The sequence below is a fragment of the Mauremys mutica genome, chromosome 12 (genome assembly GCF_020497125.1).
Source record: "Mauremys mutica isolate MM-2020 ecotype Southern chromosome 12, ASM2049712v1, whole genome shotgun sequence".
Lineage (NCBI taxonomy): Eukaryota > Metazoa > Chordata > Testudines > Geoemydidae > Mauremys > Mauremys mutica.
The window spans coordinates 15725463-15745841 of NC_059083.1; the positions used below are offsets into that span (position 1 = coordinate 15725463).

The 20379-nt window shown below is 47.8% G+C and overlaps 1 long non-coding RNA gene across 1 annotated transcript; it reads left to right on the top strand.

Annotated features, from left to right (window-relative positions):
- Nucleotides 1-1040: 1040 nt before the first annotated feature.
- On the top strand, nucleotides 1041-19624 carry LOC123345761. Its single transcript, XR_006572860.1, has 3 exons — nucleotides 1041-1078; nucleotides 15557-15633; nucleotides 15765-19624. It is a non-coding gene; the product is annotated as an uncharacterized LOC123345761 (long non-coding RNA).
- The last annotated feature ends 755 nt before the right edge of the window (nucleotides 19625-20379 follow it).

Genomic DNA, 20379 nt, shown 5'->3' on the forward strand with positions numbered 1-20379 from the left:
GGGGGACATTGTCAGGATGGGAATCTGCCAAAGCAGCCTCTTTGATTTTGCTCTTTTCTAGCGGTTGGCTCAGCGACTCTGTTACTGGGAGCTGCTACAAATGTCTTGGTGGGTTTAGCCCTGGTGAGAGGGGCCAGATCTGCGCTGGAATAAAGTGACCCAGTGTTTTCCCAGCCTGCCAGCGTATAGAGCCTCTGCCTGCAGGGAAAGAACCGAGAGGGAACTGGGGTGTGAAAAGGGCTCACGCGCCTTCTGAAATGTCCTGTTGCCCTGCTCATCCTGGCAGGCTGCGGAATCATGTCCACGTTTTGCTCGAGATTGTCCCATCCTCCCCGGGGATGGGGAAGGCAAATGACTGGCTCAGGCTGGGAATTTTCAGGAAGCTGCTGGAGGAGAGCAGGGGGAGTCTAGAGGGGCAGAGGCAGGAAATACACAGGGGAAGAAACTGCTGGGATGTGTTCAATCTGGGGCCTGATTTTTGGAACAAGCCCATGGGAGGAGGTAAATTCCCCCATTTGTGGAACAGGGAACAGCCCCACTGGACAAGGCTGGGAAAATGGACCAGACTCCCACGGCTGGAGCCTGAACTCACCAGGCAGAGGCTGCTCTGAAATATGAAGGGGGCACCCAGCGGTGAGGCCCAGAGGAGAGGTCCCGTCCCCTCACCCCCAGCTGCTGGGAATGGAGAGGGAGGTGGGATTCCTAGCAGCCTCTGGCTAGTAGGTGTGTGATAACCGGGAAGGCCCCTGCCCTCCTCCATCGGCTGGGAGGGACAAGGAGCTCCCACCTTCTCCCCACCCTGAAGCCTCCTGGCTGCTCTGAGCAGGGTGGGGGTGGGATTCTGCTACTCTGGCCCTCCCAGAGCTTCAATTTTATCAGCCTCCTCCGCTGTGACTAGCGGGATTGTGGCTGGGGCAGCAGGTGCTGAGTGGGGGACTTGCGTTGTTTCAGATGCCGGTGACCTTCAAGGAGGTGGCTGTGTATTTCACCCAGGCGCAGGGGGCTCTGCTGGACCCCGCTCAGAGAGCCCTCTACAGGGACGTCATGCAGGAGAACTACGAGACGGTGACCTCGCTGGGTAAGGGATTCCTTCTTCCCTTGGTTATTGGAAACTGCCACAAACTGTGATGTGCCCTGTTGAGCATCTGCTCAGGTTCTTCCCTGCTTGCTTCAGTTTTGGGGGAGTGGGCTCCGTCTTCCCTAGCTCCAGTGGGAGACAGAGTTGAATCTCCAAACCTGAGCTCAGGGAGACAGAAACATAACGGAGATGCGGCTTCATCCCCACAGCTTTCAAGGGGGCAGCAGCGGTGTATTGTCCTGTCTGTGTTACTTCTCACTCACACACAGAATCTTTGTTCGCATCCCATCCTGGGACTAGGTTCCATCTGTGAGGTGGGCTCTGGAAGTTTAGAAATAGGCAGAGATTTAACTCCACAGCTGTATCTAAGCCAGGCAGTCCCTCAGAGTACACGGATCCTGGAAACTCCCACTGTGAGTACAAACCTTATTCTCCTCTCCCACACATAGAATCATAGGCCTGGAAGGGACCTCGAGAGGTCATCTAGTCCGGTCCCCTGCACTCATGGCAGAACTAAGTATTATCTAGACCATCCCCTCTCTCCCTCCCAGAGGCCCAGTGACTGCGTTTCCATCCATTCTCATTCCACGTTCTTGCCTGATTTCATGCCCCTGTGCAAGAATTCTCATTCCCAAACCTGACCCAATCTCCCGGCTGGGACAATGGGATGAGCCTTGGGTCCCAGATCTCCAGCCCTGCGAGGAAAGGGAGATCCCGAGAGGCCCCCGCACAGGGACGCAGTCTGGGAAACTGAGGCCGAAACCATCTGGCGAATGAAGGAAAAAACTAGGACTCCCACTGATGCGTTGTGTGTGAGCTGCCCCAGTTCTGCCTCATCCCACACAGGGCATGGCTGTCGCCAGCAGGTGTCCTATCCTGACTCAATGTTTCCCACCCATCTGACTGACAGCTGGCAGGAACTCCCTCTCCGACTTTACGTCCCCGAGTGTTTGGAGGCAGAATCCAATTTCTTCCTTTTTTGCACTTTGCGCTCCAGGATCCGTTACAACTGGGTTATTCCTTCTCCCAAACTCCAAAGAGCGGCTTTTTATTTTTTTTATTTTTAGAAGAAGAAGGTGGCATGTGAGCCAATAAAATGTTGAGAATGGCTGCTTTGGGCCTCTCCTCTCTCTGTCTCCAGACAGGAGCGTTTTCCATTACATTTTTTATTTTTCTCCCTCTCCTTTCTGCCCCCCTTGGTCGGGAGAGGATTTCTGGAGAACAGGAGTCTGTAGGAAACCAGTATTTGAGGAGAAAACACAGCAGTACAGCAAGCCCAACTAAGATCAAAACTGGTCCCGCTCATGGTTCAGCTGTGCGATATCAAGCCATCTCCCACACTCTACAAGTGGTTCTTTAATGTGTCTCTTTGCAGCACATGATATTAAAACACCCTGTGATTTAATTATTAAGCATTCTAAGTTATTAACCAATCAGGACGCTTTTGCTATGTTATTAACCAATTAAGTTATCAACTTGTACTAAATTATTCATATATTTGCGGTGAAAATAATATCTTTATTTATCTATCCTATCTGTCTACCACACACACACTCTATCTATCTATCCACCACACCCCCTCTATCTATTTGATCTATCCACTACACACCCTATCTATCTGTCTGTCTGTCCACTACACACACCCTCTATCTATCTATCCATCTATCTGATCTATCCACCCCCCTCCATCCATCTATCTATCTATCTATCTATACTAAATACTTCCCCGGTCATACTGTTTAAATATGCATATACAGTACTATAGGAAATGAAACAATTGAGTTCACACTGCTTGGCTCTTTTGGGTAATGCTGATCGCTAATTTGGCTCCTGAACCACTGAGGTCTGAGTATCCCTGCTCTCCAGCAATGTGGCAGGCAAGACTTAAGCTGTTTAATTCATCAGCAGGAGCTGGCTTTGTAGAATCTCCAAGCCAGCTGTCCCATAGCTTTTGGAAGCTATTTGAAAAAGCCAACTCCAAAGTTGGGATGTGGCTGGAACGTCATAAGCTGCTTAGGGTAGAGATACAGCTGAGAACCTGGCTTTTGGGAAGTAACAAACTAGCTGTAGCAGGGAGATGGGTGTGCTCTGACTGGGGTGAAATATGGTGGCCAGGAGAGGACTTACTGATACCCCACCTATACAAGATAATATTTGTACATCCTGACTGGACCTTTCAATGGCTTGAGTCCATCTACTTCTTTCTCTATTTCCAGAGGAGACCCTTACTGCTCTCCCAGGATCTTTCCCACCTCTATCAGACATTCCTGGTTCTACCCCAGTTGCTCAAGGAAAGTTTCACAAGTTGTATTTCTTCTAGGAAATCCTCAAATATTTGCTCTCAGGCAACTCCAGTTAATTTGTGTGACAGTGACCAGATGTGGAAAATGTCCCAGGGTGGTGCTACACCTCTGTACCCTACAAACGGTCCTGTTTTTGAGTGAAATTCTAGAATCAGGAACTAGATCATCTTCTACACCACAGATGGAGCTCAGAGAAACCCCATGTCGTTCAGGACAAATGGTTGTCTGAGGAAACTTGTAAGAACTTCCTGGAGATACAAGCAGTGAAGAAGGTGGTTCTCTCTCTCTCTACTTTTAAGTTTCCCTCTGGATTAGTTTGTCATTCATGTAAAAAGCAACACTAGGAACGCCATGGCATGCTGACTCTTCCAGGCGTTAATGAGAAATTACATGTTAAAAATCCTGAATGAAGCAAGAAATATTCTCTTGCTCCTGGTACAGGATAGTCTTTGCTCTGAGGAGCTCAGTGAGAACACCAGGTATCTAATGATTAAAACAGCCTGCATTTGACCCAAAAAGCCCACCCTACTGGTTAACTAGGGTTGCCAGTTTTGGTGGGGTGTATTCCTGGAGGTTTCATCACATGACATAATCTTTAATTATTGATGAAGGGAAGGATAGCTCAGTGGTTTGAGTATTGGCCTGCTAAACCCAGGGTCATGAGTTCAATCCTCAAGGGAGCTATTTGGGGGTGGGAAATTTTTCAGGGACAGTACTTGGTCCTGCTAGTGAAGGCAGGGGACTGGATTGATTCAATGACCTTCCAAGGTCCCTTCCAGTTCTATGACATAGGTATATCTCCATATGTAATAACTGTAACACCCACTGGAGTAAGAAAACTAATCTAAATACTGCCTAATGTAATAAGATTTAAGGTTTAGATCAGTGGTCCCCAACCTTTTTTGTCTGGTGGGCACCAGACAACAAGCCACTTAGGAGCATGGCAACAGATGAGCATCCACCGAAATTCCGCCAACAAGCAGCAACTTCAATAGGCGTCGCCACCAAAATGCCACTGACAAGTAGCGTCATCCAGAGGTGTCGCTGCCGAAATGCCACCGAAAATCCGCAGCATTTTGCTGGCGACACTTCTGGATGACGCAGCTTGTTGGCGGCATTTTGGCGGATGCTTGTCCACCGGCCAGTACATGGGCGCACTTAGATGCCAGGGCGGGCACCATGGAGCCCGCGGGCACCGCGATGGGGGCCCCTGCTTTAGATTGTACATTTTTCTTTTATTTTCTTTGGTAACTTTCTCCAATTTTTTATACCTACCATTTCTAATCACTTTTAAATCGCTCTCTCTAGTTAAGAAATCTGTTTTATACTTTACTTAAAACAGCATGGTTTGGTTGAGGAGCTTGGGAAATCTCAGCTCAGTTACAAAGGCTGGTAAACGTCCTCTCCACACTGAGGGAGGGGCAGCCTGGGTAATGACCTTACACTGGTCAGGTTTCTGACCAGGGCAGGACGGTGCTGCTCAGGGTACTATGGGAAGTAAGAGAAAAAAACAAGCCCTCTATTACGGTTTTCCTGTGGTTCAGTTTTCTTGATCTTTTAAATTTCCCTCTTGTTTGTGGAGATTGGTTTTAGTATTGGCTACTTACCTGCCGTAATGGATCATTGATCACCAGCTACCTAAGAAGGAGAAAGGTTAAAAATTATCAACCCATCCATCATTTTTCCTTCTCTGAAGTGGGCTCTGGTGCTCCATGAGACCCGACACAAATTTTACATTAAATTCCAGTTGAAGGGGAAATATCTCAGTCCTTCTTTATTTCCCCATGGAAACCTCCAACAGAGAGGTGGAGAAAACTTAGGATTCCCACCTTTGGGGATCTTGCTTTGCTGTAAACATTTCCATTTTTGTGTACCAAATAAATAAGTAGATGAAGTATCCTGCCTGGAGATGGCAAATCTTCTGTAAAATTTATTCATCAGAACTTTACTCCTGGCGGAATTCTGCACCAAAAAAATAAAAAATTCTGCACACATTATTTTACAATTCTGCAAAATTCTGCATATTTTATCTGTCCAAATAACACCATATAATCATGCCAGTTTCAATTATTTTGGTAATTTATTTCAAAATGTCGGTCGGCAAGTACGTCTGTAACAATAAAGAAAAAAAAAAGATTCTGGTAATTGTTTCTGACAAGTAGATTCCTTACCAGGCATACAGTAACTTCTCACTTAACGTTGTAGTTATGTTCTTGGAAAATGTGACTTTAAGCGAAACGATGTGAAGCTAATCAAATTTACCCATAAGAATTAATGCAAATTGGGGGGGTTAGGTTCCAGGGAATTTTTTTTTTGCCAGACAAAAGACATTATTACATATACAGTATAAGTTTTTAACAAGTTCTAATCAGAGGATTGTCTGGGGACCTGCTCATGAACTCCCTGAGTGTCTCCTAAAGCAACTGTGTTGATATCAGGTGGGATATTTCCCAGGGAATGCCTTGCTGCTAAATGATGAACTAGCACTCGGCTGAGCCCTCAAGGGTTAACATGTTGTTAATGTAGCCTCATGCTACAAGGCAGCATAGAGGGAGGCAGGAGGGAAGAAACACAATAGACGCAGGGCAGCAGTTGTAAATGCTTCCTTGGGGAATCTGAATGTGATGATGAACCCACGCTATCCCTCTGGAGTGCACCACTCCCTCCTCCGGAAAGTACATGCATGGCTGCACAGGCGCCAACTTTCCAAAGTACCGGGGGGTGGGGGGGAAGAGTGCTCAACCCCCAGCTCTGCCTCAGGCTTGCCCCCATTTCACCCCCTCCCCCGATGCACTCCTCCCCCCTTTTCTCCCCAGAGCCTCCTGAATGGTAAAACAGCTGATTGCTGTGGGCGGGAGGCGCAGGGAGGGAGGAGGGAGTTGCTGATCCGCGGGGCCACCAAGAGGCGGGGGGTAGAGAGGGGGCTGCCAGTCCACCCTGGTTCCAAGCCCCCACGGCCAAACAACTTTATAAGGAGATATTGCGCAACGTTAAATGAGCATGTTCTCTAATAGGTCAGGGACAAAACAGCGTTAACCGGGACGTCATTAAGTGAGGAGTTACTATATTAATACAGGAGTACTTGTGGCACCTTAAAGACTAACAAATTTATTGAAGCATGAGCTTTCGTGAGCTACAGCTCACTTCTTCGGATGCATAGAATGGAACACACAGACAGGAGATATTTATACATACAGAGAACATGAAATGGTGGAAGTATGCATACCAACAGGAAGAGTCTAATCAATTGAGATGAGCTATCGTCAGCAGGAGGAAAAAAACTGTTTGAAGTGATAATTAAGATGGCCCATAGAAGGTGTGAGGAGAACTTAACATAGGGAAATAGATTCAATTAATGTAATGACCCAACCATTCCCAGTCTTTGTTTAGACCACAGGTAATTGTGTCTAGTTTGCATATTAATTCGAGTTCAGCAGTTTCTCTTTGGAGTCTGTTTTTGAAGTTTTTTTGTTGCAAAATTGCCACCTTCAAGTCTGTCACTGAGTGGTTAGAGAGGTTGAAGTGTTCTCCCACTGGTTTTTGAATGTTATGATTCCTGATGTCAGATTTGTGTCCATTTATTCTTTTGCGTAGAGACTGTCCAGTTTGGCCAATGTACATGGCAGAGGGGCATTGCTGGCACATGATGGCATATATCACGTTGGTAGATGTGCAGGTGTACGAGCCCCTGATGGCGTGCCTGATGTGATTAGGTCCTATGATGGTGTCACTGGAATGGATATGTGGACAGAGCTGGCATCGGGCTTTGTTGCAAGGATAGGTTCCTGGGTTAGTGTTTATGTTGTATGGTGTGCGGTTGCTGGTGAGTATTTGCTTCAGGTTGGGAGGCTGTCTATAAGCGAGGACTGGCCTGTCTCCCAAGATCTGTGAGAGTGAGGGATCATCTTTAAGGATAGGTTGTAAATCCTTGATGATGCGCTGGAGAGGTTTTAGTTGGGGGCTGTAGGTGATGGCTAGTGGCGTTCTGTTATTTTCTTTTTTAGGCCTGTCCTGTAGTAGGTGGCTTCTGGGTACTCTTCTGGCTCTGTCAATCTGTTTTTTCACTTAGCAGGTGGGTATTGTAGTTTTAAGAATGCTTGATAGAGATCTTGTAGGTGTTTATCTCTGTCCGAGGGATTGGAGCAAATACGGTTGTATCTTAGAGCTTGGCTGTAGACAATGGATCGTGTGGTGTGTCCGGGATGGAAGCTGGAGGCATGTAGGTAAGTATAGCGGTCAGTGGGTTTCCGGTATAGGGTGGTATTTATGTGACCACTTCAAAAACAGACTCCAAAGAGAAACTGCTGAACTCGAATTAATATGCAAACTAGACACAATTACCTGTGGTCTAAACAAAGACTGGGAATGGTTGGGTCATTACATTAATTGAATCTATTTCCCTATGTTAAGTTCTCCTCACACCTTCTATGGGCCATCTTAATTATCACTTCAGTTTTTGCTGACGATAGCTCATCTCAATTGATTAGACTCCTGTTCTTTTTGCGGATACAGACTAACACGGCTGCTACTCTGAAACCTATATTAATACAGAACTTTTTTCCCCCACAGAAAATACATTCTGCCCCAGAAGTTCTGCAATTCTGCCTTTTGCCCACCAGAGGCTGCTGTAGCACCACAGCAGCCGGCTACGTCCATGCTGCTTGCCGGTCTGGCACCACAGCGGCCTCTGGTGGGCGAAAGGCTAAACCGCAGAAGTTCTTGGGCAGAAAAGTATTTTCTGTCGGGGGACAAAAATCTGCAGAAGATCTGAATTCTGCACATCCGCAAAGGCGCAGAATTCCCACAGGAGTAGAACTTATAGCGTGTCTTCTCAACTTTGGCATTTCTCTTGAGAGTTAGAGAGAGAAAATGTTCACAGAACACCTCCATCTTCTGGCACAACATTGTGACGCTATAAAAAAATATTTTATCTCCCTGCTCCTAAAATGAAGAGGAGAGACCCAGTGGTAATGGATCACTGAGCACCAGGGGCTCACCTCAGAGAAGGAAAACTTGCGGACAGGTAAGTAACTTTTATCTTTCTCAAAACTGCATCAGTTCTTGTGTTTTCTTTCTCCTCTTTACTGTTCCCCTTTCTTTCCCTTTGACTCTAGCACTGGGAGCGACTCTAGTCTGAATTCTCTCTGTATCCCAGCAGGTGAAGAGATGCTGAGTGAGAATGAAGAGGAGAATCTCCAGTAGGGAACCCTTAAGCAAGTGGAGCTGCATGGGACGTTGTCAGGAAGATCTAAATGGAACGTTTTCTGGAGAATTGACCACGGAAAATCTTGTGAGAGTTATTGCAGGTCAGAGGACAGCAGAGAAACCAATTGTGGAAGGAACTAATTAAATCCATTACTTGTGAGGAAGGGTGCAAAGACCTCAAGGAAACCACAACCCAGCAGACAATCCACACACAAGAGGGAAAAAGCACACGCACAACTCACAGCAAAAACATCAGTTCGAGATTGCACTTTATTAGACACTAGAAAACCCACACAAGAGAGAAACTATAAATGCTTTGAGTGTGGAAAAAGATGTAGTGACAACTCGCACCTTATTAGACATCGAAGAATTCACACAGGAGAGACCCTATAACTGCATTGACTGGGAGTTGGTTTAACGACAGAAGCACACTTTATTACGCATCAGAGAACCCCCCCCACAGGACAGAAACCCTACAAATGAATTGATGGTGAGAAACATTTTTTCAGAGCTCACATCTTATTTCACATCACAGAATCCAGACAGGAGAGAAACCATATAAATGCCAGACCTGTGGGATACATTTCAATCGGAGGTCAAACCTTGTTTGATGTCAGAGAGTCCATACAGGAGAGGGGCCCTATAAATACCTTGACGGTGGGAAAAATTTTAGTGACAACTCACAACTTATTACACATCAAAGTGCCCACATGGGTGAGAGACCCTATAAATGCTTTGACTGTGGGAAATGTTTCCTTCAGAGCGCACATCTTATTGCTCATCAGCGAACCCACACGGGAGAAATGCCCTATAAATGCCCCGACTGCGGGAAAAGCTTCAATCGAAGTTCAAACCTGGAGAGACACCAGATAGTCCACATACGAGAAAAAGCACATAAATGCCTCGACTCTGGGGAAAAGGTTAGTGGTAAGTCACAACTTACTACACATCACAGAAGCCACTCAGAAGCGAAACCCTATGTATGCAAGGACTGTGGGAACAGTTTCATTCAGAGCTCAGATCTGATTGTGCATCAGAGAGTTCATACTGGAGAAACCCCCTATAAATGCCCCGACTGTGGGAAAAACTTCAGTCGAAGTTCAAATCTTACTAGACATCAGAGAACCCACACGGGGGAAAAAACCCATAAATGCCTGGACTGTGGGAAAAGTTTCATTCAGAGCTCAGATGTTATTGTGCATCAGAGAAGCCACACAGGGGAAACGCCCTTTAAATGCTCGGACTGTGGGAGATACTTCAGTCGGAGTTCCAACCTTGCTAGACATCAGAGAATCCACACGGGGGAAAGACCTCATACGTGCCTGGAGTGTGGGAATAGTTTCATTCAGAGCTCAGACCTTCTTGTGCATCAGAGAATCCACATGAGAGGGAAAAAACCATAAAAGCCTCCACTTGTGAGCCAAAGTTTAGTAACAAGTCACATCTTAGCACACGCTGGAGAACCCCTGTTGGAGAAAGCCCTGATTAATCCCTGGATTGTGGGAAAAGTTTCCATCAGAGTTCAGGTCTTATGTCACATCAAAGGATCCACATGGCAGAGCGACCGTGTACGTGCTCCGAACGCGTGAACTGTTTCAGTCACAGCTCACAGCTTTGTATACATCAGATAGTCCATGCAGGAGAGAGACCCTATACATCAGTGGCTCTCAACCTTTCGAGACGACTGTACCCTTTTCCAGAGGCTGATTTGTCTGGCCTAGTCCTACCCCCAAGTTTCGCCTCACTTAAAAACAACTTGCTCACAAAATCAGACATAAAAACACAACAGGGGCAGAGCCACCGGTACTGAAAGGTGGCTGCCTTTCTCATTGTTACCCTGTCATTCTAAAATAGGTTGTCATCCGTAGATTGGGAAACACTGATATAGATGCAGGGGCGACTAGTAACTGTTGAGGGTGGGGGCACAATGGCAGCCCCCACCCTCCCTGCCACCACAGCCACGGTCAACTTCCTGGTGATGGCCCGGGCCCCCTTCAGCAACCCCCTCTGACCACAGCACCCTGGGCGGTCACCCATGTCACCCTCCCGGGGCAGTCTTGGGGAAAATGGCAGTCTGGGGGAACTGGTATTTTGGTGTTCTGGCCCCCGCTGCCTCCCCCGGCCCACCACCCATTGCCTCCTGTCCCTGCTGCCTCCCCTGGCCCCCCACCCATCCCCCCGGTCCCCGCTGCCTCCCCCGGCTCCCCACCCATCCCTCTGGTCTCTGCTTCCTTCTTCGTTCCCCCATCTATCCCCCCATCACCCCTGGGCCCCACTGCCTCCCTGCCTCCCCATTTCATCCCCAGCTAACCTGGGCCCCACTGCCTCCCCCTATTGCCCCGACTGACTCCCCAAGCGCCCTTCTGCGCACCCCAGACAGGCTAGTTCAGACTCGTACCTGAGCAGGTAACGGCGGCTGCCGGCGAGGAAGGGACGGATTCAGCCGGCTTCCCCGCGCCCCCAATGCTGCCAGCCCGGTCTCGCTTCCCTGCTCTAGGCGACACCTAGTGGCGCTCGGGGGGAGCGCTCGCTGTTGCTGTCTTTCCCAGGCACCTCCCTCTCAGCTGCGCTCAACCCAACTCCCACCCTGGCATAAATCATGGAGTGGGAGGGGCATATGACCCGGTATGACCCCCCCACCCAACACGTCACCTATGGATATAGCATATAGAGCAGTGTAAACAAGTAATTGTTTGTATGAAACTTTAGTTTGTCCTGACTTCGCTAGTGCTTCTCATGTAGCCTGTTGTGAAAGCAGACAACTATCTAGATGAGTTCACATACCCCCTTGAAGACCTCTGCTGTCACCTCCCACAAACCACTGCAATAAATGCCTCGATGGTGGGAAAAGTTTCAGTCGCAGCTCATGCTTTATTAAACACCACACCGGCGAGAGAATGTGAGGGACAGGGAAGCTTCAACTGGGCTCTGACCGTATCAAGCGTGAAAAATGAACACAGGGAAGAGACCTCTTAGATCTTCTGAGCAGGGAGTATGGAGCTAACACCACGTGGGATGGTGTAGACTCCTCCTCCACACTGGACGGACATTCTCCCAGTGCCTTGATTAGAGCAGGCCATAGTAAAAAAAAACCCCAAACCATCCATTTTCTATTTCCCAAATCAGAGGCATTCGACTACCTAGCATCCAACTGCGTGTCTCAGGGCACAGCATCTTTCTCGAATTCTCTTCCTTTTTCTGCCAGCTGTAAAATGGAACTCTGTTGCTGGAGCCCCGAGCAGCAGTGTGCTGAGCTGAAACGCACTTTACTGAGCGGGGCGGGAGCTTTTCATTTCTGTCTTTGGAATAATTAAAGTGGAATTCAGTTTCTTAAACATCCAGAGCCTTTTCTCTAGTATAATGACTAAAAAATGGTCTTTGGTGGACTCGGAGGCTGTCTAGGAAGCCTCTTTCAGGTGTTAATTCCCCAACCCTGGGCTCCAAATTCCAGAGCTTTTCAGACCCTTCCAGGAGTCTGTGACGGAAAAACCCTTGTGTCCAGGGGAAATCCTTAAATCCTTTCTGGCCGGCATTCCTGTTCAACTGTCTCTTGCAGCGGGAGACAGTGAGTCTGTGAGAGCGCTGCTGCTTGTTTTGTTAAAGGCTGGTAGAGCAGTCTTGGAGAGAAACAGTGACCAGTTTTGCAAAATGCTCTGACCTTGGCTGATGTACAGTGCTATTTCAGAGCTAGGTATTATCCATTGCCCAAAAATCAAGCGCGAGGTGCACAGTAAGTGGGGGTCACACAAGCATTACAAACCCACACAAAGTGTTGTTAAAGTTACACACACCGTCCAGGCCGGGTGGGCTGAGGGAATGCAGAGGGGTCACCCAAAGCATCTGAGCTCAGCCTCGTCATACGCTCTCAGACTTCCCCTAGAGTCGAAACACACTGTGCTCCTCTTACTGAGTCCGGTTTAAATCGGGAGAGATCCCACTGGAGTCACTTGGGCCCCAGTCCCCTCACTCCCGTGTAAATCCGGAGTGACCCCTCCCTTGGCGTCACATGGCGTTGATTCCCATTTCCCCCAGTGTAAATCAGGAGTAGCATTGGTGCCATGTAGGCTAATTGCCCCCTCTCTCCAGGGCTGCCCAGAGGGGGGGGGCAATTTGCCCCAGGCCCAGCAGGGGCCCCCCACAAGAATATAGTATTCTATAGGATTGCAACTTTTTTTATGGAAGGGGCCCCTGAAATTGCTTTGCCCCAGGCCCCCTGAATCCTCTGGGTGGCCCTGCCTCTCTCAGCCTGCTACAAATCCAGAGTCAACCCATGGCAGACCCTGGAACGGTCTACAGCAGTGTGAAGCACTTGTAGGGGGAAAATCAGATGCTGACTTCTGAACATAAGAACGGCCATACTAGGTCAGACCAAAGGGCCATCAAGCCCAGTGTCCTGTCCTCTGACAGTGGCCAATGGCAGGTGCCCCAGAGGGAATGAACAGAACAGGAATTTATCAAGTGATCCATCCCCTGTCGCCCAATCCCAGCTTCTAGCAAACAGAGGCTAGAGACACCATTCCTGCCCATTCTGCTGCTGCTTGTCTAACCCAGACCCGCTCAGTAGGGCACTTTGCCCCCCTTGATTGGTGGCTGGGCCATACAGAGAGGCTGATGAGCACTGGATGATAGTCTTAGGGTGCATCGACACCGGAAAAAGAAAAACCACAGCAGCAAGTGTCAGCCCAGGTTCACTGGTTTGGGATCACGCTCCAGGGCTGAAAATCGCAGTGGATATGTTCCTTCTCAGGCTGGCCTGAGACTGACCCCTCTTAGAGCGGGAAGATCTACACTGCTATTTTCAGCCTCGTAGCCTGAGTCAGTAGATCCGGGCTCGGAGGCTCAACGCCGTGGGGTTTTCTTTGCAGTGTAGAGAGACCCTGGGGTGGGGGGTTGTCTACAGGCCAATGTAAGTCTGGGCTCATATTTGTGCCCAACCCCCTGCCCACCTTCCGTCTAAACACAAGTTTGTCTGACTCAGGGCAGTAAGCCCTGGGGACCTGGATCCTAGGACCCGAAAAGGGGAGGGGGTGTCCGAGCCCAAGTCCTGTTGGAACTTGGGGTTCACACTGCATCATTTTGCAGTGTGGACTTAGCTGGGGCCCAGGTCTTCAGAGTCATGCTCGGAGAGTTCACCAGTGCTCTCCCACAATCCCCTGGGCTGCTTGGTGTTTGGCCCTGGTCTCTGGTGTCCCCCTTCCCCCCACCGTGTACCCGGTCTCCACGGAGCTGGGGTGGGAGGTCTGGGGGAGCGTGTGTATGCTGGTGCCTCCGGGCGCGGAAGGGGTGCTGCAGTGTTCAGGCTTCTGAATGCTCTGCTTAAAGAGACAGCGCTGACACACTCACATTCCTCCCAACACACACATATACATGCACTCTCTGACACACACACACACACTCCCTCCTACACGCACAAACACACATGCACACTGTCACGCGCACACACACTCTCCCAACACACACACACTCTGTCACACATGCACACTCTCCCTCACCCACACACTCTCTCTCCCTCACACATACAATCCCTCTCCCTCAGACAAACACTCACACACATACACTTTCTCTCAGACACTCCTCCAACACACACATACTCTCCCTCACACAGTCCCCCCAGCACACTCTCTCTTTCTCTCTCTCACACACACGTTATTGTTGTTATGGTTCCTTCTTGGTACTTCCTGTCAAAATGTGCAAGGCACATATATTCTCTGTAATTTTATCCTTTAAAGTTCATTAAGGATCACAGTGCTGTTAGTTTAGTTTTTTAACTGGTCTGTGCATTTCATAATTTTATTTCTCTCTTACACTTCAGTTTAATTCTTTGAGGAGTGAGTTCTAAAAGGCCTAACCTGTCCTGGCTGGAGTAATTATCATTGGTACTTTTATCACCATATTGGGCTTCATCTCATATTCTCTTGCTCCTGGTAAAGGATAGTCTTTGCTCAGACTCCCAGTCCCACGGCACCTTGGGTGTTTCCCCTGGAACCAGGGAGGTTTTCCCTTCTGGAGCATGAATGTTCAGGAGAATGCGTGGACTTCCTGCTCAAATCTAGACGCCGCCCACAAACCTGGGCTTTTCTAGGGATCCAGATAACTGGATCTTCATGGTGCTCTTGACAGGACAAGAATCCTATTTTGTCTCACAATTAGGGAGATATAGGATCTCTCTTTCTAGACAGGTTCTTGATTGGGTCTGAGTGCTAGCTTAGGTCATTTCCTTTGCAGAATAGCACAATCCTTCATTCAGGTAATTTTGCCATATATCCCCTGTCTTCAGTGTATTCTCTTTCCTGACACTGGGAAGAGATGTGGTGATGTTTGTCTGAAATGCATTTGGACAAAGTGTTCTGCGTTCTCTCTCTTGGTTTTTCGTCATATCTTGAGGGAAGGAAGAAAGAAAAAGAAGCCCTCAAATAAGAGCTGTTTTTCCTGTTGGCTCAATTTTATTCACGTTTTAAATTTCCCGCTTCTTTGTGGAGATTGGTTTTAGTATTGGCTACTTCCCTGCTGTAATGGATCATAGATCACCAGGTAGCTAAGAAGAAGGTAAAAAATTATCTACCCATCCATTGTTTTCCCTTCTCTGAAGTGGGCTCTGGGGCTCGATGGGAGGCCCCACGTAAATGTTGCATTAAATTCCAGTTGAAGGGGAAATATCTCAAACCTTCTTTATTTGCCCTATGAAGCCATCTCCAAGAGATGGAGAAAACTTAGGATTCCCACCTACTGGGAATCTTGCTTTCCGTTTACCTTCATTTCCATTTTTTTTTATACCAAATGAATAAGTAGGAAAAATGTCCTGCCTGGAGATGGCTAATCTGTAAAGTTTATTCATCAGCACTTATAGCTTGTCTTCTCAGCTTGGGCAGTTGTCATGAGTGTTAGAAATATTTCACAGAACACCTCCATCTTCTGGCACGACATTGGGATGCTAGAAACATTTATTTTATTTGATCTCCATGTTCCTTAGATGAAGAGGAGTGACCCAGTGGTAATGGATCACTGAGAACCAGGGGCTCACTTCAGACAAGGAAAACTTACAGATGGGTAACTAAACTTTCTCTTTCTCAAAACCCCAACAGTTCTTGTGTTTTCTTTCTCCTCTTTGCTGTTCCCCTTTCTTTCCGTTGACTCTAGCACTGGGAATGACTCTAGTCTGAATTCTCTCTGTGTCCCAGCAGGTGAAGAGATGATGAGTGAGAATGAAGAGGAGAATCTCCAGTAGGGAACCCCTAAGCAAGTGGAGCTGCATGGGATGTTATCAGGAAGATCTAAATGGAACGGTTCCTGGAGCGTTGACCAGGGAACATCCCATATGAGTCATTACAGGTCAGAGAGACATCAGAGAAACCAACTGTGAAAGGAAGTAATTAAATCCCTTATTTGTGGGGAAAAGTGCAAAGACCTCAAGGAAACCACAGCCCAGCAGAAAATCCGCACACACGAGTGGAAAAAAACACATGCACAACGCACAGCAGTGTGGGAAAAGATTTAGTGACAGCTCGCACCTTATGGGACATCAAAGAATTCACAGAGGAGAGACCCTGTAAATTCATTAACTCTGGGAGTTAGTTTAGCAACAGAAGCAAACCTTATTATGCATCGGAGAACCCCCACACAGGAGAGAAGCCATACAAATAACTTTACTGTGAGCCACTTTTTTTTTCAGCGCTCACATCTTATTTCACATCACAGAATCAACACAGGAGATAAACCATATAGGCCTGTGGGGAAAATTTCAATCGGAGGTCAAACCTAATTTGATATCAGCAAGTCCATACAGGAGAGACACCCTATAAATGCACTGAGTGTGGGAAGGAATTTAGTGATAAGTCACGCCATATGGGACATCAGAGAACCCACACAGGAGATAAACCCTATAAATACCTTGACGGTGGGAAAAGCTTTAGTGACAACTCACAACTTATTACACATCAGAGCGCACACATGGGGGAGAGTCCCTATAAGTGCCTCGACTGTGGGAAAATATTCCTTCAAAGCTACAATCTTCTCGTGCACCAGCGAATCCATACAGGGGAAACACCCTATAAATGTCCCGATTGTGGGAAAGGCTTCAATCGAAGTGCAAACCTTACTAGACACCAAAGAGTCCACGTAGGAGAAAAAGTGCCTACCAGCCTCGACTCTGGGGAAAAGGTTAGTGATAAGTCACAACTTACTACACATCACAGAAGCCACTCAGAAGCAAAACCCTATGTATGCAAGGACTGTGGGAACAGTTTCATTCAGAGCTCAGATCTGATTGTGCATCAGAGAGTTCATACCGGAGAAACACCCTATAAATGCCCCGACTGTGGGAAAAACTTCACTCGAAGTTCAACCCTCACTAGACATCAGAGAATCCACAGGGGGGTAAAAACTCATAAATGCCTGGACTGTGGGAAAAGTTTCATTCAGAGCTCAGATCTGATTGTGCATCAGAGAAGCCATACAGGAGAAACACCCTATAAATGCCCCGACTGTGGGAAATATTTCACTCGAAGTTCCAACCTTACTAGACATCAGAGGATCCACACAGGGGAAAAACCCCATATGTGCCTGGAGTGTGGGAAAAGTTTCATTCAGAGCTCAGATCTTCTTGTGCATCAGAGAATCCACATGAGAGGGGAAAAAACGTAAAAGCCTCCACTTCTGAGCCAAATTTTAGTAACAAGTCACGTCTTACCACACACTGGAGAACCCATTTTGGAGAAAGTCCTTATTAATCCCCGGACTGTGGGAAAAGTTTCCATCAGAGGTCAGTTCATATTTCACATCAAAGGATCCACATGGCAGAGCAACTGTGTACGTACTCCGAAGGTGGGATCTGTTTCATTCACAGCTCACAGCTTTGTATACATCAGATAGTCCATGCAGGAGAGAGACCCTATAAATCAGTGGTTCTTAACCTTTCCAGATTACTATACCCCTTTCAGGAGCCTGATTTGTCTAGTTTCACCTCACTTTAAAATGACTTGTTTACAAAATCACACATAAAAACACATCCTCTCCCAAGGCCCCCTCCCCCCCGCCTGTGGGGTATGATTACACAGCAGTGTAGGTCTGAGCTCATATTCGTGCCAGCCCCCCCTTCCATCTATTCACAAATTTGCCTGACTTAGGCCAATAAGCCCTTGGAACCTGGGCCCTAGGACCCGAAAACGGGGGTGGGTGGGTCAGAGCCCCAGTCCTGTTGGAACGCGGGGTTCATTTTGCAGCGTGGACTTAGCTGGGGCCCGGGTCTTCAGGCTCGTGTTCTGAGAGTCCACTCGTGCTACCCCACAATCCCCTGGGCCGCTTGGTGTTTGGCCCTGCCGTTGTGTTCTGACCCCTGAGCTGCAAACAGAGAGATCCGTCCCCTGCGTTAGCTACGGCCGCCGGTAAGAGGTCGGCCTTTGCCCAGTGCGCTGGTCATGGGACCAGCGTCAGCTTCTGATCAATCTGCGGTGTGAGGCGAGCCAGACATTGGAGTCAGTGAGAGCACCGGAAATGACCAGGTGTACCAGAAAATAGCGGGCAGCCTGGCAGAGTTGGGGATTAAACAGACCCATGACCAGCGCAGGGAGCCAGGGCTGGGCCGCTGTGTTCGGGCGGGGGGTGTCATGCTGGTCCCTCCCTCCCACCCACCTGCCCTGCCGACAGCCAGCAGGCTTGGAGGCAGCCAGACAGGTGCAGCGGTGCCTGGAGAGAGCTGACAGACCAAGCTGCAGTGGGGGTGGCTGGTAACTCCTCCGAAGCGGGGGTGCCCCTCCTCCCCTGCTCCACTGGGTCTGCAGCTGCTGCTGCTCCTGCCACCCCCACTCCCACCGCCACGGAGCCACCTCAGCTCAGGACCTGGAGCCTGCCTCCTGTCTGCTGTACAGAGTGGGGGTGGGGGGCTTGGATCTCAGGGTGTCCCCCTCCCCACACCTGCGTACCTGGTATCCACTGAGCTGGCGGTCAGGGGGAGCATGTGTGTGCTGGTGACTCTGGGTGCGGAGTGGGTGCTGCTGTTTCAGCTCCTGAATGCTCTGCTTAAAGAGACAGCACACTGACACACTCACTTTGGCACACTCACACTTCCCCGATACACACACAGTCTCACAAACACACAGTCTCTCAGACACTCCCCCAGCACACACACACTCTCACTCCCCCAACACTCTCTCGCGCACACACGCGTATATTATTGTTGTTACTGTTGTTACTTCAAGGCACAAATATTCTTTGTAATGTTATTCTTCCCAAGTTTGTTAAGGATCACAGTGCTGTTATTTTTTATTTTTAACTGGTCTGCACATTTCATCATTTTATTTCTCTCTTATGCTTAAATTTAATTCTTTGAGTAGTGAGTTCTAAAACGCCTAACCTGTCCTGGCTGGAGTAATTCTCATTATTACTTTTATTACCATGTTGTGCTTTGTCATTCATTATTTAAAGTGGTCCGATCAAATAATAGTATCCTTCTGGAATGTAAATTTAGCTTGTAGTCACCTGAGCAGCGCCGGTTCCAAAAAAATTAGCTAAACACATAATTGTAGATACTGTGCAGATGAAGGTCGCTTATTTTCAAATGGCATTTTTAGTTAGATCTGTAAAATAACTTCAAATTAATAGGAAAATAACTGCGGTTCCAAGTCTGATACTAATAGTAATGATGGAGTCAAATGTTAGTGAGTCACGTACATGATTGTGATCGGTAAACATAAACGCCAAAATAATCAGAAAACTAAATTCCTGTTCTTAATAAAAGAGGGGGAAAGCCCTTACTCGCATATGTTAAAATGAAGTAAATAAGTTTTTAATGGAGTATAAAACAATTGACTAAAATAGAGTCGATAATGACAGTAACACAGTGTGTCTGTTAGAGAAAGCAAGCAGATTTTATTTATTTTTATTTCTCTCTCCTAAAGATAGTCTGGAAAATATCACACTTGTGTTTCTGATACCTGTATTAAAGCCCCAGAACTGATCCCTCAAGGCTTGGGACTGGGACTATCTTGCTGTATTGTCTCCTGATTGTTCTAAACTTTCATATAAACTTAAAATGTGGCTTTAATTGGTGTTTGTATAAATTTTCTTTCTTTATATAGAAATTAGATACAGTGCTCCTGTCAGATAATTCCTGAGGTGTTATCTGCAAAAAAAATCTAGTTTTCAGGTTACAGTTGCACCTCCCACCAACATCTGAAATGGCACCCCGGGGGAGCCAGGGGTGGCCAGAGAGCTGCAGGATGGCAGTCAACCTGTGGAACTCCTTGCCAGAGGATGTTGTGAAGGCCAAGACTATAACAGGGTTCAAAAAAGAACTAGATAAGTTCATGGAGGATAGGTCCATCAATGGCTATTAGCCAGGATGGGCAGGGATGGTCTCCCTAGCCTCTGTTTGACAGAAGCTGGATATGGGCAACAGGGAATGGATCACTTGATGATCACCTGTTCTGTTCATTCCCTCTGGGGCACCTGGCATTGGCCACTGTCGGAAGACAGGACACTGGGCTAGATGGACCTTTGGTCTTTCCCAGTACGGCCGCTCTTATGTTCTTATGAATAGTAAAGAGCTACAAAAGGATCAGGCTGAAAGGACCAGGCTGAGTATTATTATGAATCGTGTTCATTACAGCTTAAGGGCCCACTGAGAAAGGGTCTTCCTTGGGCTAGGCACTGTGCAAACAGAGGAGCAGATCACAGCCAAGAAGGAAGCCAGGGAACTAGTCCACAGACCTCTTCAGCCCTGAAGCCAGGCCGATCCCCATCACCATGGCCGAAGTGAGAGCTAGTCTACGCTAGAAGTGCTACAGCAGTGCAGATGCA